Below are 18,912 nucleotides of genomic sequence, written 5' to 3'. Positions count from 1 at the left end.
GGGAGGCTCAAGTGAAGCTAAGTCAATTTCAGTGACTTCGGTAGTTAGGGGACAGCTGGTGGGAGCTGCTGTCTGACCCCAAACTCAGGGCGCCTGAGACTCATGGGAGGAGCTTGTTGAAGTTACACGTGGTGGGACCTCATGCCCAGCGATTCCGAGTCAGCAGGCCTGGGGTGATGGCCACGAGTCTGCATGTTTCACAAATCTGATTCTGCGGAAGGTGGATCGTGGACTACACCTGGTAAAAAACAGAGACTCCAGCTAATGGGGCGTTTGGCAAAGGATGCAGAGGAAGTGACATAACAGAGGTGGAGCAGAGGGAGTGACTGTGAATGGTTCATAAACTGAGTGAAGTGGACATTAATTAAGGGAAACCGTCAGATCACAGGCTGAAGAACCCCTGAAGGATTGCCAGCTGCGTTCCAAGGAATCCTCCCGTCCTCTGGAATCACCAGCGTGGGGACGCTGAGGTTGGGGATGACGGGGAAACGGTGGTTGGAGCTCAACCCTGCTTCACCTGGAGCACCTTCACTTTGATCTACTTTTACCTATGTGGCTCTTCATGTAAGAGACCATTTGAAAAGTTGCCATCACTAAAAGAAATTGAAAAATCACAACCTAGAGGTAAAGTTTCAGTCCTTGGAAATCCCGTAATCTCCTCGAGAAACTTTTAGAGCAATATCCCATCAGTTCTAGAGTGCTCTGTTTGCAAAAGCAGGACAACATTGGACAGGATGCTTCTGTCTTTCCTGTGTCTTCTCTCCCTTTAAGTCACTTATTCCAGGTCGCTTGGGCGGCTCAGTCGGTTAAGTGTGTGCTTTCAACTCAGGTCATGATCCCGCGGTCCTGGGACTGAGCCCCCCATCAGACTTCCTGCTCAGTGAGGAGTCTACCTCTCCTTCTTCACCTTCCTCTTCCCCTGCTCATGCTCTCTCTTCACTCTCTCTCTCAAATAAATGAATAAATTCATAATAATAAAAAATCTTTAGGAAAAAAAAGTCACTTGTTCCATAGGTGTTTTTGTGTTTCAGATCCACGTGAGAACCTCTGAAAGCTTTGGGTCTTTCCTTAGAGTGCACAAATGCCCATACCTATGAACTTCAGCATTCAGTTTCAGTGGATCTCTTGGGCTCCTCGAAGCCCATCCATGAGCTTGGTGATCACTCCCCAGTCTACACTTTTATTTCATTATTATGATTTTTTAACAGAAGTTCCAGCGGTTATTTCCCCCCCCCCAAGTCTTCTCAAGTAGACCATAAGTCTCTTGAGCATGGGAATTGTGTATTTGCCACAACGGTGGTCTGTAATGTGGATAGGCAAGGTGATCCGTTGCAGTAAAAGAAGAAAATGTTAGAACTTCTACTTATTTTCAATCCTACCCAATTTTCTGTGTCAATTTCTACTTTTCTGTATGTTCTGTAATGCTCATGATGTTACTAGGTCATATTATTTAAATAAACAGCTAGATCGCTGGTGCCTGCCGAAAACTTATTGATAAGGATACCTGATTTTAAAAGTTTGGAGTATTCTGCCTTACAGAACTTGCATGTTTTTTTGAAGCTTGTTCTAGACACTCTGTTGGGTAATAAAGATACCCCCCAGGGGCGCCTGGGTGGCTCAGTGGGTTAAGCCGCTGCCTTCGGCTCGGGTCATGATCCCAGGGTCCTGGGATCGAGCCCCGCATCGGGCTCTCTGCTCAGCGGGGACCCTGCTTCCCTCTCTCTCTCTCTGCCTGCCTCTCTGCCTACTTGTGATCCCTGTCTGTCAAATAAACAAATAAAATCTTTAAAAAAAAAAAAAAATACCCCCCAAAAAATTGTGTCGGTCGGGGAGCTTATGGTTTCATCCTGAACATAGTAGGTGTTTTGTTGTGAAGGGAGGAGCTGAGATTGGGTCCGGTTCATTGAACTCCAAGTCAGTAACTATACGATGAGTTCATTATTTTGACAAGGGTCTCCTGACGAGTACTTAGGAAGTACCTCTTCATACTCTTTGCTTACGTCGCTGAGATTCCTGGCCCTTGTTTCTAGGAAAAGAGGAATGCCTAAGCTGGTATGGAATGTGGAGAAGAATGCCAGATTTTATAATCATATTAGGTAGAGAGGTACTATCAGTGACAGTTCTAGAACTTCTCTAGAGCAAGAACTCAGGTAGTGTCAGTCTCTTTGGAAGTACAGAGCTTGGGGACTTACTTAGCAATTCCATTCCTGTTACTTAGGCTTTGTCTTAGTGAAATGATGGAGATCATGGGATGGAGATGAGCAAACCCGCTGTTCTTAGTGCTGCCTCAAGATCTCATGAGAAACTGAAATAAAGTTTTGAGGAAAAGGTAGCAAACTGGAGAGACAGGGCCAGAGGGAACGGGAGGAGAACTGAGCTGAGGGCAGAGCATACCAGCCCTTCTGAGGACTTCACAGTGGGGGATCCAACCCCCAAAGAGAGTATTTCTTATAGCAACTGCCAGACTGGACCCATCTCTCAACAGCTGTCCACCATTTATTAGTGGGACTCGGCTGAAGCCAAGGGAAGGGGAAGGGAGAGCAGACAAAAGGAGAAAATAAAGTTGTGTTAATTACCAGTCCATTTCCATGATGCAAAGGTGACCTAGTCTGTCATCTCCTTCCCTGTGGCTGGTGTTTTGTCGGGTCTGACATTTGCAGCGAGTGCTCCCAGCCGGGCATCTGTTGCCCCCATTGCCATGGAGACAGCAGCTGCAGCAACGTGTCCTCTGAGAATGTGCTGCCCGAGGTTTCAGGAACCATTTTGGAAGCATTTGTCCCGACAGTGCCTGCTAATCTCTCTTTCATTTGTAATTATTTTATCGCCTTGATTCTCTGCTTTGGCATTGTTCCCAAAGCTAACTCTGCTCCCCGACACTGGGGTCCGTGGGGAGGTGTCAGCCGCCCTGGCCCCGTCTGGGTGGAGATGAAAAGGAAGTGGAAGGGAGAGACTTGCTAGGAGCGTGGTGTCTTCAAACGCGCCCTGGCTCCTGTAGGCAGCCCTGGGAGGGCCCGGGCTGATTGAAGTAACCCGAATTATGAAGCCCGAAGCCTTTGAGGCCAGCCGCCCCATCGAGGCCAAGAATAATTGAACAAATAGTTTATCTGGCTAACCAACAGCTGTAGAGCCTAGGCGATTTGGAGAGGATTAGGAGCGAGCAGTGAAAGGATACTCCCACAGGGTCCTTCAAATCCTCATCCTGAATTCTACCAACGAAGAACACATGTTGAAACCCCAGAGCTGCTTTTTAAGTCCATTTTTCCCCCTTTCCACAGGACTCTGTTCAGTGCTTCCAAGAATTTTAAGTGGCCCCGACAACCAACTTTGGGGTCCCTGCTATGGGGTCTCATTCAGTTTTCTGCTTCGGGTCCCCTGAACCTCGTTTCACCCGAGACTACCTCAGATTCATGTGGAAATTCTGATCGCTCTGGGAGATGCCCTAGGGTTGCTGCTTTTTCCTAAAGCCTACATTGCTGGCAGCTGTTGTAATGTCTAAGTCCAGTGCCAGGGCCAAGTTCAGGTTAGGATGAAAGGAAGTTATGAGAGTGGCTGGATGGAGAGCGAGGACACAGGAATCCCCAACCTCTTGTGAGAAAAAGCTGGAAGCAAAAAAAGATCCAAACAGACCAAAGATTACATTTTTTTTTTAATATCCATGTAGATACTTGGATGAAAATTGGGGAACATTTCTATGTTAAAACCTTTGTAACCTTGGGGTGAGTAATGTGTTTTTAACTATGATTCAAAATCCAGAAATCACACAAGCCATAAGAAGACTGAGAAATTAAACAATATAAAAAATACCACATGGCAAAAACACCTCTTGCGAATATGATTAACTAGGAAAAATATTTGTAATTAGGATCATAGGAAAGGGCTGATCTTCCTAACAGATAAAAAAACTCATAGACACCAATTGGCAAAAGACTAAAAATGCAAAAAAAAAAAATGGTGAAGGATGTGAAGTTAGTTCACAGGATAGAAGACTGAAAGTCTTCCTAAATATACAAAGATGTTCAACTTCACTCATAAAAGTAGCAACGCAAATTAAAATTACTCTCAGATACCATTTTTCATCTATCAGATTGGACAAAGTCCAAAAATGTAACAACACACTGTGTTGGTGTATCTGTGAGGAAACAGAGCTCTCTTAACAGCAATGTTGGCAGGTAAAACGGAGACTAATTTGGCAATATCCATCAAAATTGCATGTAACCTTTGACCCAGCAATAACAGTCTTAGGGATTTACCTTAAAGGAAATTGCATACTTGCACAATGACATGCACAATTATGCCACTGGATTTTAATAGCGAATGATGGGAATCGATCCACATATCTGTTGAGAGGGAAATGGCTAACTAAATTATGCTTCTGCCCTTCAAGGCAATACTATACAGCTATGAACAAGAATGAAGGAGCTAGTAGCTAGGAACTGATTTCCAAGGTCTATTAAATGAAAAAAGGGAAAATGCAATGGGGTGTATGCAATATGCCGTTCCTCCTATAAATAAGGGAGCAGATAACATATGCGTTTGTATTACTTTAAGGAGACTTCGGGAAAAGATGCACAGGCTCCTAGTAACACTGGCTGTGGAGTGGGGAGCAAAGAGATAGTAAGTGGGGTGGGGGTGCCTTCGTGGTCTACCTTTTTTGGGTGAATTGATTTTGGACTCATATCCTACCTATCCCCAAACCAAATAAAACCGCTTTGTGTAAAAGACAAAAAAACAAAACCCAGGGAAAACGCGGTCCCAAGCCAACAATAGGGACAGCACAACAGCTGCGTTTGGGTGAATGCAGCCGAGAATGTGCCCTCAGACTCTTCGCAGGGGCGCGTACCCCACTTGGGCTCTGCGGAGCCAGTGCCCGGGGACAGTGTAGCTCCAGAGACACTCCGGGAGAGTGTCCCCGGCTGAGCTCAGCAGCCCCCATGTGCCACCTGGCTCCTCAAGGAGCCATCCTATGACACCAAGGACTGCAGACCTGGAGAGACACCCCCCCCCCCCCCGCCCCCGGTCTGAGCAGCGGGCTTGGAGTGGGCGAGGGCGCTCAGTATCCAGTGAGGAACGCTGATAGGGCACCTGCAATACGGAAGCACTGGTCAGGGTGCTTTACTAATATGAACGCATTTAGTCTTCATGGTAACTGCATGAGGGAAGACTTTCCAGCATCCCCAAGGTAGGATAGGGAAACCGAGGCTCAGGGAGTGTCAGCAACTTGCCCCGCGTCGTGCGTCTGGACTACGGCAGAGCCGGGGTTCCAAACCAGACGGTCCGTAAGGACCCCACACACGATGCTGACTTTCATACTCGAAATTGAGGTCAAACTCACGCCGCATAAAATGAACCATTTAAAAAAGTACAGTTCAGTGGCATTTAGTACATTCACAGGGGTGTACACCCATCACCTCTTTCTAGTTACAAAACACTTCACACCCCAGGGACGCCTGGGTGGCTCAGTGAATCCCAGGGTCCTGCTCTTCGGGGAGCCGTCTTCTCTCTCCTCCTCTGCCTGCCGTTCCTCCTGCTTACGCTCTCCGTCTGTCTCTCTGTCAGATAAATACATAAAATCTTAAAAAAAACCAATGCCCCCTCAAAACCACTTCCCACCCCAAAGGAAACCTGTCCCCATTCACAGTCACTCCCCGTTCTCTCTCTCCCCTGCCTCTGGAACCTCCCTGACCTACTTTCTGACTGTAAGACTTTGCCTCGTCTAGACATTTTCTATAAATGCAATCGTACAATATGTGACCTCTGTGTCTGACTGTCTGACTTCTTTCACTTAGAAAGGTTGGCGAGTTTCGTCCATGTCTGTATCAGGACCTCGTTCCTGTTTACGGCTGAATGACAGTCCATTGTACGGGTCTGCCACACCTGGTCGGCATTCATCAGTGATGGACGTTTGAGTGATTCCGGGTTTTGGTGTGATTGAATAGTGCAGCGATGAACACTCCTGTGCGACGTTTTCTCAAACACCTGCTTCAATTCTTTTGGGTATCATGATGCCAGTAAGGAGACTCCCACCTTCCTAGGCCTTTACCTTACCCTTTACCCTAGTCCTTACCCTTTCTCCTGGACAAAAGCAAGGTGGGGAGTAGAAAAGTCGTCAGATCACTGAGTAGGGAAAAGCCTCTTCTGGGAGAGAAAAGTGGGAAGTTCAAGTTGAGAGTGGAGACTATACTCACTCCCCAAAGCCATTCGATCTCCTCTTGCCGGAGGGGTGCAAGGGGGCTGGAAGCTTCCTGCCCGAGCGATGGAACAAACTTGCTCAGCCTGAACTCCATTTGTTGCCAGGGGCCTCCTGAGGCCTCTCTCAGCAGCTCTGAAGTTTAAGTTGTCAGTCCCCCTCCTGCCTTGTCAGAGGTAATCCCGTGTCAGAAGCTCAGCAGTAGAGGGGTGTCTGCGTGGTTCAGTTTGTGGAGCATCAGACTCTCGATTTCAGCTCACGTCAAGATCTCAGGTCATGGGATCAAGCCTGGAGTAGGACTCTGAGCTCCGTGGGGAGTCTGCTCCAGGATTCTCTCTCTGCCCCTCCCCTGCTTGTGCTCTCTCTCTAAAAAATAAGACAAAATGAAATCAATCAACTAATCAATCAATCAATATTAAAAAAAATTTAAAAAGAAGATGGACAGTGGAAAGGTAGCTTCTAAATGTATGGATGGCCCCTCCCCTACACCCCACTGCCCCCAGAGTCTTGGGAATCAGGACATCTCCTTTCATGTTTCTTAAGGTTCTACAGTTATTCTTTCTATATTTCCATCTTTTGTGAAGTCTGTCATTAAAGCATCTTTTGGCTTCCCCCCCACCTTTTGGGGCTGATCAGTTACTCTGACTGGTCCCCATTTTTTCATTTGAATTTCTTCATACCCCGTTTTCACCAAGTGGCCCAGAAAATGCCTGCTTGGATTTTGATTGGATTGGAAGGAAGTTGGACACAATCACGTTGTCCTTGAGTCCAGGGTCTCTCTCCACTCTTAAAATTTCAAATCTTTGCCAGAAGCTTGTTTCTCTCTTTTTTTTTAATTTTGCCTTCACCACACCCCTCACGTCTGTCCCCATGGTTTTTGTCCTCTTTCTTTTTTCTCTGAACTTCTGGAACAAAAGTCATAAGCTGGTGACCTTCAGGTTAAATCTGACCTCAGATATGTTTTTAAACACGTTTTAAAAATGTTTTTTAAAGAGTATGAACTACTATTGAACAATTGGGGAATTTTGCATAAAAATCCAGTTATCTAGCTTCCCATAAAAAATTGGCGGGTCTGGCCATGCCAGGCCTGTGCTCCACTGGGGAGCAAGCAGCTGACCCTGCGTGGTGGCTGCCTTTGCGGGGTCTTGAGTTCATTAGAGACCACCAGGACTCACACAATGTATACCTGTGAGCCTCTCCTGTCCCAGAGTCCCTTGTTTATATTACCTTCCTGACTCTTCATCTACTGTTCTATGTAGAACAGAATCAAATTACTTTAAAGATTTGGGTAAAGAGGGTGCTTGGGTAGCTCAGTTGGTTAAGCATCAAACTCTTGATTTTAGCTCAGGTTGTGATCTCGGGGTTGTGGGATCCACCCCCCCTTGTCAGGCTCTGCAATGAATGTGAAGCCTGCTTAAGATTCTCTCTTTCCCTCTCTCTGCACTCCCTCCTGACTTTCTCTTTCAAAAAATTTAAAAATAAAATAGAAACTTAAAAAAAATATTTTGTTTTTGTATTTGAGAGAGAGAGTGAGCACGAGTGGGAGGGGCAGAGAGAGAGAGAGAGAGAGAATCCCAAGCAGACTCTGCGGAGCGCAGAGCCTGATGTGGGGCTCGATCCCAGGACCCCAAGATCATGACCTGAGCCGAAACCAAGAGTCAGATGCTTAACCGTCTGGGCCACCCAGGCACCCCTAAAATAGAAACCTCTTTTAAAAATTTGGGTAAAGAATTACAATCTACTCTGGACAGATACCTTTACTTTTTGGTGAGTTCCCAGATCCAGCCAGGGCACCAATCAGTGATTTATTGTGCTGGGAGGATGGTAGGAGCTAAGGAAACACTGCTGGGGTTTCAGTGACTTCTACTTTCGTTTTGCATCTTTTGTTAGCTTGCAAGATACTCAGTGAAAGGTTGCGCCAGTATGTAAAATGCTCATAAAATTGAGTCAAGTGTAATTGTTAGAGGGGAGACACCCTCTTGCAGAGTCAGGATGGCCTCCCTGGGTGCTGACAGAGGAGAACAGAAAACATCGCCCGAGATTCTCAGTGTTCACTCTGTCATAAACTTGATGCCTGGAACACCCACGGAATTAAGAAAATCCTTCATTAGAAACATAACGTTGTAACTCCTAAATCTGGAAGGAGCAGAAGGAATGGGAGTGGCAGTGTTTCAGGAAAGGAAAAGGGCAGAATTTTAGAAAGAAGAATGTTCACGAGGGTGGGGGCCTGTTCGTGTGCGTGAGTGAGCCAGTACGTCAGTGTGAACGTGCACGGACGGGAAACTGGGTCCTGGGAGTTTGCACATGAGGAAGGAAGATTCTACGCTCGTGTGTCAGAGTGAGGAGATTTCTCTTGCCTTCATTCCCCCCCCCCCTTTTTTTTTAAGATTTTATTTTATTTATTTGACAGAGAGAGAGATATCACAAGTAAGCAGAGAGGCAGACAGAGAGAGAGAGGAGGAAGCAGGCTCTCTGCTGAGCAGAGAGCCCGATGCGGGGCTTGATCCCAGGACCCTGGGATCATGACCTGAGCCGAAGGCAGAGGCTTTAACCCACTGAGCCACCCAGGCACCCCCTTCATTCCCCTTTTAAGATGTTTCCAGAAGGCAGAGTATTTACGAAATTTCCACTGCTGTTGTCAACCACCTTGATTCCTGACTGAGGAATTTGTCTGTCCAGAGTCCCCTCACTCCTTCCCTCTTCCTCCCTTTCCAGGGTGTCTGGTCGCACAGGAGAGATGTATTAATTCAAAAGCATTTATTGAGATCCTGGGTGTCGTCTGGAATTGTTCTACAAACTGGGGATCTTGGGATCAAAAAAGGCAGAGGAGGCCGGTGCTCTCATGAAGCTTTTGTTTCTGGTGGGGGAAGACAGACAATAAAAATTGACATAAAACCACAAATAAGTAGGATGATTTCAGGGAGTGTAAGTGCTGTGCGTGATGCAGCGTTGGATGGGGGTTGGTGGAGGTCCTGCACGATGACCTGGCTGCCAGGCAGGGATCTGGGGTGAAAAGAAGTGCAAAGGCCCGAACAGTGAAAGCCAGCTCCATGTTCTCTGACGCAGCAAAGCGGGGGTCTGCCCTGGAGCGGGCTGGGACGCCCCTTGTGGGCCCAGCAGCAACCGGTTCGGGCTTTATTCTAATTGCAATGGGAATCCATTAAAGATTTCAGGTAGGGAGGGATGTAGCTTGATTTATATTTCAACGACTGCGGAGATAAGCACTAGAAAGAGAAAAAAAAGTATACTTTTATTTATGTAAATTAGAAATAAAAACTGAGACCTTTCAAAAAGGGTTAATTAAAAATAACTTTGGGGACACCTGGGTGACTCAGTGGGTGAAACCTCTGCCTTCGGCTCAGGTCATGATCTCAGGGTCCTGGGATTGAGCCCCGCATTGGGCTCTCTGCCCAGCAGGGAGCCTGTTTCCCCTCTCTCTCTGCCTGCCTCTCTGTCTATTTGTGATCTCTCTCTCTCTGTCAAATAAATAAATAAAATCTTTAAAAAAATAAAACAAATACTTTTGATAAACACATTGTACGTTCACTTAGATGAAATGATTTTTATATAAAAAAATGACTATGTGTTCCAAAGCAATGACCTGTTAACAAGAAGAGTGGCGTTGTTTTACGTGTTTGCAACTCATTTTAATGTTTGGCTTAAAAGCAGACTGTTGATTTTTCATGCTGGCTTCTGAGCCAAATGTGTTGTAAAGTGTTGTTTCAGCGGACATAGAGGGAAAAAGTATGGTTTCACAAAACTACATAACTGTAAAGAGGAGAAGTATTTAAGAGATATTTATGGATATATATTTTTTTAAATATTTTATTTATTTATTTGACAGAGATCACAAGTAGGCAGAGAGGCAGGCAGAGAGAGAGAGGAGGAAGCAGGCTCCCTGCTAAGCAGAGAGCCTGATGCGGGGCTCGATCCCAGGACCCTAAGATCATGACCTGAGCTGAAGGCAGAGGCTTAAACCACTGAGCCACCCAGGCGCCCCATATGGATATTTTTCTACGTAAAAAATTCATGCATAGTCATTTCTGGAAGGGCAGTGGCCATGTGGACGCTGAAACCATGTCAATGAATTTCGCATTCTGCTGCCTTAAAATCTATTGGTAGATCTTAATTCGTGCATGATTTGGTAACGCCATGCATCAGTCATTCGGAAAATAATGACTCACAGAGTAATGCAGATCTTCCAAGGGTTGACAAATTTCATTTTGTGAGATAAAAAAACTCCTGTTTGTTAATGACACACTGACTTCCCTGGAAACAGTCTTTATGGGCAGGGAAGCTGTCAAGTGTACAGTGGTAGATTTTCCAGAATTGTAATTTTTGTTTGAAAGGTTGAATTTTATCATTGGCAACATGATATGGTTCAACTGCTTTCATTGAAGCGACTGGCTCATTTACTCTATTTTTTTTTTTTTTTACGAAAACATCTTTAAATATCCGTGTCTGAGTAAGAGGAATTTGTCAGTCACCCTTTCAAGTAAAAACGGCATTCCATGAGAAAAGCAGCTAGTTCATCTCACAATTCAAAGAACCCTCAATTGCTTATCCTCTAGTCCTCTAGACGGGGTTGTACTTTGTTGTGCTACAGAAGTGTTCTATGTACAGTGCATGACATTTTAAAAGGTGTGCACTCAAGGGTTGAGATTTAATAAAATCAATACTTTTGGGACACCTGGGTGACTCAGTGGGTTAAGCATCTTCTTGGGGCTCAGGTCACGATCCCAGGGTCCTGGGATGGAGCCCGGTGTCGGGCTCTCCGTTCAGCGGCAAGTCTGCGTCTCCCTCTCCCTCTGTGATCTCGCTTGCTTTTGCTCTCTCTCAAATAAACAATCTTTAAAAAAAAGCCCAATACTTTGTACTGTTTTGTCAGGACATTCTCAAGTGAAACTAGCACTTTCTCCCGCTGTGAGCACCTGGAGAAGAAGGACACAGTGAAGCTAGGAACGTTTGCTATTACTACCTCGATTTGTGCTAAGACACCAGCAGTTTCGTCCACCAGTGCAAATGGGAACACAGTGGAAAAGACAATACCTTAGTATTATTTTGAAAATAGTTTTGACCCCACAGGCCCCCCAGAAGAGTTCTGGAGACCCCTTAGAGGTCTGTAGATCACACTTTGGGAAACACTGTTCTGGATGACTGAGTGTTCACACTACATAAACATTTAATGTCTTGACTCACAGTTGTATTGTATTAGGAAGCCAATCTGGTAAATGTAGCCTGTGCCACATGTGATAAAGAGAAAGTCTCCTTATGGGAAAGTCTCTTGCCCCTGGAAAACCATGTCTACTCTTTAATTTTTTAAAAAGATTTTATTTATTTATTTGAGAAAGAGGGAGGGAGAGAGAGAGTAGGGGTGGGGCGTGGGGTCGGGTTGGGGGAACAGAGGAAGAGGGACAAGCAGACTCCTCATTGGGTGAGGAGTCTGACATGGGGCTCGATCCCAGGACCCTGAGATCATGACCTGAGCCGAAGGCAGATGCTTACTGACTGAGCCAGCCCTCTATTCTTCTCATTGAACAGTTACCATTTTGCTGCACATTAATTGATATTAAATTCACAGTTTGCCCTCTATCTTTTTCAAGTCCTATCTTTCAAGCCTTATCTCCTCAGCGTATTGACAGTGATTCCATGGGTGATTGATTCAATAAGGTTCATCTTATTTCAGACCCAGCAGAAGTGGAGTTGAGCTGCATCTGACTCGAGGACAGTATCTGAAAACGTCATTCATTGTATCACATACACAGATGCCAGAAAATGTCTGTCAGTTAGTATTTCTCATTTCATAGGATTATTAAGTTTAACCAGAATATTTCAGGTGTTTCATTATATGGATGATTGATATCTGGTAAAAATGAGGTTTCACAGTGCTATTCCGTCTTGCACAGTTTTGGGAAAGAGTCAGGTGGAGTTCTGGTAAGTTCCCCCACAAGAAGGACATTGGCTCTCGTTTGGTATTTTAGACCTCTGCTTCCTTGCTGTGAAACAAACTTTCAGTAATTCCCATTACAGTCCTTCACCGCTATTAGAGAGGGAAGGAAAGGGAACTTGTGTCCACCTCCCAGGGGTTTGCTTGGTTGACTCTCTTTGAATTTACTCTGGGGTGGGTTTAGAATGCTGGGGGCAGGGGCACTGGGAGGGAGAAGAGGGGGACACCAGACCAGTATTTTCACCATCTCCCCTCTTCAAGATCTTCTGGTCAGTTTTTCATCTGTAAGTGTAGGTGCCTGGGCTACAGGACTCCTAACAGTCCTTCCAGAAATGATGCCTAGTGATTTTGGGTGATTGCACGATGCCAGGGATCCAGGCGGAGGACCAGATGATTTTTACGAAAGTACTCACTGTCAACTCTAGGGGGCGTGCCAGACCTCCTTACAGCCTTAGAAAGTGAAGTAGCCGATTCCCCCACATTTTCTCAATACTTCTGAGTTCTTCCGCAGGAAGGAATTTACGGCTAGGGCAGGAATGCGAGGCTGAGCCGGTGAGCCGATAAGAAAAAGTGACGACAGCAGGTATTTGGTACGGAAGTACACCAGGCAAATTGGTCTAGTGAGAACCCCAGCTAGGCAAAGAACCGAAGGTCGATACCGGACAGGAGCTGGGGGAGGGAGCAGAGGGGCGGAGACGCACAGCGGTTCTGAAAATGAGTGTATGTTTTCATCTAGCTCACATTTATTGACCCAGGGCTGTGCTGGGTGTCTGTAAAGCAGCGGTGGGCCGCGGAGACAGACCAGGCTGGCTTTCGTTAGGTGGAAAGCCAGCCAGGACAAAGTGTTAATGGAACTAGGGACGGGCTAAATTCAGACAGATGTTAATAGATAGCAGGAGGGTGTAACCTGGTGTGGGGATCAGAGATCCCCTCAGGGCCGCAGACTGTAAGGTAAACTGGAGCGGAGGGGTAGGTGGGAAGCAGAGGGGAGGAGGAGGGTGGGGAGGGAGGGAAATCGCATCCTGAAAGACCTGGAGGGGATGCAGGCATGGTGTGCAGGGGAAAGTGGAAGGGGGTAGAGCCTGGCCCTTCTGTTGAGTAGGAGTTGGAGGAGTGGGTAAGAAATGAGGCTCGAATGTTTGGGAGGGTTCCGATCATGTTAAGGAGACTGAACTCAATCCTCAGGACAGTGGAAAACATTGGAAAATTTCAGGGAAGGGACCTGGGGGAGAGCTTTCTAGCCAGAGTGGCCAATGGGTCGAGAGGGTGCAAGAGGCTGGGGTACCAGTGAGGAGTGGGGGTGCTCATGCAGAGGAGAGGTGAGGGGGGCTGCAGGAGTATGGAGAACAGGGGAGGGAATGGACACATAATTAGAAGGCAGGCACACTGGGTTGTAGCTGAAAAACTTAGGGGTATTTACCCCCAAAACATATGGCTTCACTGACAGACAAAATGCATTATGTTCTGTTCTCTTCGAGCAATACAAGGTGGGGTGACACCTGCTTCCTGTGGGACCTCCTCCTGCACAGACTGAAACTGCCGCCTCTGGGTGGACAGGTCCTGTCACTCTTCCTGAGGGGCCCTGTTTGCCTCACAGCTAAAACACTCTGGCCCTTTCAGCCTTAAAGATAAAGATGACACTTAAGCTGGCCAGTAATTAATGAATTAATTAATTAATTAATACGATGGAGTCTGTTCCTAGGGAATGGTTGCAAAAGTCTCCCCCTCCATTTAGGAAACACTTTCTCCTTCTGTGATCTGTCAGTGGGCAGCCAGAGACAGTGGCAGAGCGAGGGAGTCGCTTGGAGCCTCCCCCTGGGAGGAAGGAGGGTGCGCCCCTTCCGGTCAGAGATACTGGCCAGGTGTTCCACAAGAAGCCTCAAAAGTGAAGCCAAAAGAGGGGCTCGGAGGCTGGGGCCCAGGTGCCAGGCGGGGTCAGAGGGCAAGTGATCAGGCTTCTAAAAGAGCGTTTCCCATCACATACTGAACACGCTGCTCCTTGTCTTCCTGCCAGGCAGTACTGGAGGGCCTGTGCTGGGAGTGGCAGAGGCCTGAGTCTGAGCACCCTTGAGCTCGTTGGAGATGTGGTCCTGGGAGCCTCCGGGGAGGGAGGGTGCACGCCATAACTCCAGAACTGCCCAGATCTCTGGGCGGTGACACATTCGGATCTGACGGATGGCTGGTCTCCTCTGTCCTTCTCCGCAGTGCCTGTGACAACAGGTGTATAGGGCTGCAGAGGGGACATGGAAATAATGCTGTGACTGGGCGCCATTTCATCCTGGGAATTCTGCAGAACATATACAATCTACTCCTGAAATGTTCTGGTCAGTGTCTCCTTCACGGAGTTATTCAAGAAAATATTTATGGAGTGGGTACTATGTACCACACTCTAGCATCAGGGACCACATCTGTCAATAAAACAATGACACTTTGGCAATGAAACGATGGCACTTCTGTTGCAGAGAGAGATGAGAGATAATAAACACTAAATATAGTGTTGTGAGCCTTTTGGAGGCCATCAATTCCAATCCGGTTCGATCTATTCAAGATGATGCATCATTTTCTCTTGATGTCAGGTGTGGTGAGAGGGCCAATGCCCTCAGATTCTCATTGCTTGTCCAGAAACCTGACTTGGTGGACATGCTGTGATTGCTGCTCCATTCGGAAGATCAGTTCTGCTCATGATGTGTGGAGAGAGAGAGCAGAGCCAGTGGGTAGATGAGTCATTGCAGGAGAACTGACAATCCTGACTCCATCTTGCTCAGATTCAGTCTCTTGGTGACCTCTCCTGGGGCTACGTGTCACAGACACCTTGGAGTTTATTGTATATACTTTAGAAATGCCCACCGTGGCTGGGATGGGAGGAAGCTTGTTTTGGCCTCCCATGAATCTTAGAGATGACATAGTCTTTCCCCTTCTTGATGCACACATGATACCCTAAGATCTAATTAAAAGTTAGCTATCAGTTGGGTGTATGCAAGCCCTATGAGGTGTGTGTGACGCCTTTGATCTCATTACAGTGCCCTTCTGTGTGTCCCCCTTGCTCTAGAAAATCTGTGGACAAAGGTCTGGGTTTTGCACGGAATAACCATCCAACTGCAATGGAATGTCCTCTGCCCGATCCCCACCCCCCGTCAGTAAGTTACTCTGAATAAAACTGTGTCAGCTGTGTGGGGTGACCTGCTTCATCTTCTTATCTCACAGTGTCCTCTCTGTTTGGGGGCTACTTTAATGTCCCTCCTCCACCTCCTAACAAGAGTGCATGGAGTAAATGAGCAGGTGACTAAGATGGTAACAGAGAAAAAAAATAGAGTTGATTAAGCACAAGTTAGATAGAGTCCCTGTTTCCTATCATCTATAAAGCTCTACCCAGAGGAGCTGCAAATTTGGGAATGGGTGTCAGGGAGCTAGGAAGTGCTACGGCTGGGGAAGGTGGGAAGGGCATCAGCTGAAGGGATGGCTTGCTTATTACAGGATTAATGTTCCCTTGTTTTTGCTTTGTCAGTAGAAAATGTAGGGAGAAGCCCGTGGTTCTTCCTTCAGTGGGCTGGGGTTGTAACTGACCAAGGGACACAGGTGCTTAGAAATTCCTTGACTGAGTAAATGCATCAGGCAAAAGGCGGAGCAGGGGCCCTCATCTTGTATGTTTCAGTCACGTGGGCTCTGCTCTATTTCCTCCTGACTTTGGAGGCATGGATTTTTCAGGGTTTAGTTGATTGTCAGTGAAGTAAGAGTCAGGGGCACTTAGTAAACCTCTTCTTGTGTTTGCTAATAATTATCACCCAATTCATAATGGGCTCTGCAATGCTCCTACTTCCTTTAATTAATTTGTCCTGTATTAATTATTGGGGTATTTTATTTTATAAGGGTGATGACTAACCCAGCCTGGCAGGTTCAGAACTGCCTTGTTGGCAGTTGACTGACAAGGGCTTGGTCTTCCAATTCAGCCCAAATCCATTCAGGAGGATGCATCATTTTCTTCTGACATGAGGCGTGGCGAGGGAGTCGGTGCCTGCCAGGGAACCTGGCTTCTTGGGGCAGAGATCTTGTCAGAGCTCAAGCTGCTGAGTTGGGAAGGTCAGTTCTGCTTGTGACTTCCATAGGGGGCGAGCCGAGCCGGGCAACAAGTAAAAGCCCCCGGGCTAAGGGCCCTACCTAGAGGAGTGTCTTCCAAGGCGGCATAGTAGACAACCTTCAGACCAGAGGCCCTTTTGCCGGGAGCTCCTTACCTTGATGATCCTTCAAGTTCTTCATGGAGTGGGAGGCTATTTCTTCTAGCTTCTTGGTTCCCCTAAGCACTTTCATGAAGCTGTTCTTTATCCATCTGAGTCTATCCTATGGTAGTCACAGTCTGCATTTGTATTCCAGTCTTATTCTCAACTCCTATTTGAAATGTTACGTCCCTGAATTCACAGTTGTGCTGGAGATGTGTGATTTGGTGTTGATCTTCAGTCTGGAATATGTTCCAACGCACAGACCTCTCCCGCCCAGACTGTTGTAGGAGTCTCCTGATGGCTCTGGCATGCGGGCGTTTCTGCCTCCACACATTCACCCATTTTTGCTTGCTCCCTGGTCTGTCACGTCTCAGACTCATCCTCAGACTTGTCCTCTGCTTGAGCCCCCCGTCATGGACTTCCTTAGATGTTTCTGTGAAGCCTTCCTACCTCATGCCTGCTGAATTCCCCCACCCTCTTCCCGGAGTAACTGCATCCCAGAACGGGCCCTCGTGGCCGTCGTGGCTCTCCTGCCATCTCCCTCTGTAACACGAGGCCCGCCTCGAGGCTGGGAACTTGGCCCTATTTGTCCGTATAATCCCAGGCCTGAAATAGGAAATGAGTTCCTACTTCTGCAGAACGAAAGCAGGAATAAAGCTGGAATCTCCCTCCTTCCTTTGCTTTAATCAACACGTATATCATCTAAACACCAAGCCATGCAGTTCTTAAAAACCTATGCCCTCTTCGGAGAAACATAAAACTCTCTTCTTTTTCTTTAATGCTAGGGAGGTTTCAAAACAAGGTAGATGTTGTTATTCAAGCAAAGCAAAGCAATGGCATTTTGAATATGCTGGTTCCATGCACCTGCACCGCTCTCGACAGCGACCGCTGTGACTCTGCCGCCCTGCTTGGGCCCTGGGGGGTGAATGCCCTGCATGTTTGCTGAAAGTCAGTTGGTTTTTGGCACTTTGGCCGTTTGGCAGTTGGCTTTCAGCGAGGGGCACCACTGCCTCATCACAGGGCGAGACCCCCTGGCGGCAGGAAGATCTAAGGATCCAATCCATCCACCAGCCAGGCCCTTCCCCCACTCTCTCAGACCCAAAGGATCTGTGCTGCAGTCCCCTGGGAAAGGTATTCAGAACTTCGTTAAGCCTGAACTCCGCAGTTCTGTGGGCTGGAAGTTACTTTTCATGTCAACCTTGATTCCTTCGTCCCATGCTTTAAGTCGTTTCCTTCCTGCTGTGCCTGAGAAGATGGAAGAAAAGTAGCATCTATTTGTGCCGAAGACGTTATGGCTTCTGAGAATGCACACTGCGGAGTGGAGTTGCTTTGACAGTTGGCCACGTGGCAGGTGTGTGTGTGTGTGTGTGTGTGTGTCTGTGTCTGTGTTTGGGGTGGGGTACAGGTGGCGGCTCAGTCTACCCAAGGGGTTGTTTTACTTGTCCAGATAAGAGGGAGATTTTAGAAGGTAGGGGGAGGGGTGAGCTCTGATATCAAAGTTAATGAGGAGAGTGAAGATAGGGAGATTGGAAGTCAAAGTGTTGGACAAAGTACAGATCGTGGAAGAAGGAGGCAGGAGCCAGGGGCTGGGTGTGGGGTTCATAATGAGGGTAATAGGAGGGGATGGGACTCGATCACCGCCCCCAGGATAGGCAACAGAGATTCTCACTTGCCAGAAGGCAGTTGAGGTTGCCATGTCTGGAGCAGAAACCCAGGTTTGGGAATTTGGGGAAGGAGCTGGGGACAAGTGTGTATGAATGAATCCGTAATGCCACCTGGCAAGAGGATCTCCTTGGGGCTGGGAAGTGTTGTCCCAGGCTGGGTTGAAACGGGCGAAGTCACTCTCTTCCAGAGTGGATCTCTAACCGGTATTAGAAAATGGTTCTAGAAAATCCTTTATCTGGGGTCAAATATTTTGTGTCTCGTCCTCCTGCAGTCCCTCCATCTCTCACCTATTGGTGTCTGAGGGGTCCCTTGTCTCTGGGGAACCTTTTAGCCTCCCTCTTGCCCGACTTTCTCTGGGACACTGCACTCAGAGTCAATTAACCTAACAGATTAGGCTCCAAACGAGGTGGATGAGAGGAGCCAGAGCTGCTGGGTCTGGTCACCAGCTCTGCCTTACTAACTGGTTAGTCCTGCTGGGTCTGGACTTTTCTCTCTTGCAATGTGGATGGCATGCTGTCTCACCTCCCCAAGCTGCCCTGTTAGCAATCACGATGAGTGAGGCCCTGCAGCTCTCCAGGATGCAAATTTGTGATTTTTATTTTTTGCCAAGCCTCTCACATCAGCTCCAGTTTCATAACCTCAGTCAACCCACCCTCTCCCCTCCCTTTCTGCATGGACAGAGTTCTCTCTAGCCCAGATGCACACCTGCGGGAAGACTTGGCATGGACTCCTTTCCATCTGTCACCACTTTGAATACCTTGAATGTGCTGATGACAGATAAAGTAATTGCAGAGCATACGAATGACTTAATATTTGATGTGTTAAAATAATTTTTTAATGCCAAGCATTTGTATAATTTATAGCTGGAATCTATAGTTTTTTCCTCTTGCTCCCCACTT

The sequence above is a fragment of the Lontra canadensis genome, unplaced genomic scaffold (genome assembly GCF_010015895.1).
Source record: "Lontra canadensis isolate GAN:19392208 unplaced genomic scaffold, GSC_riverotter_1.0 scaffold36, whole genome shotgun sequence".
Lineage (NCBI taxonomy): Eukaryota > Metazoa > Chordata > Mammalia > Carnivora > Mustelidae > Lontra > Lontra canadensis.
The sequence above is the reverse complement of the archived record's forward strand: the minus strand, read 5'-3'. Positions refer to the sequence as shown.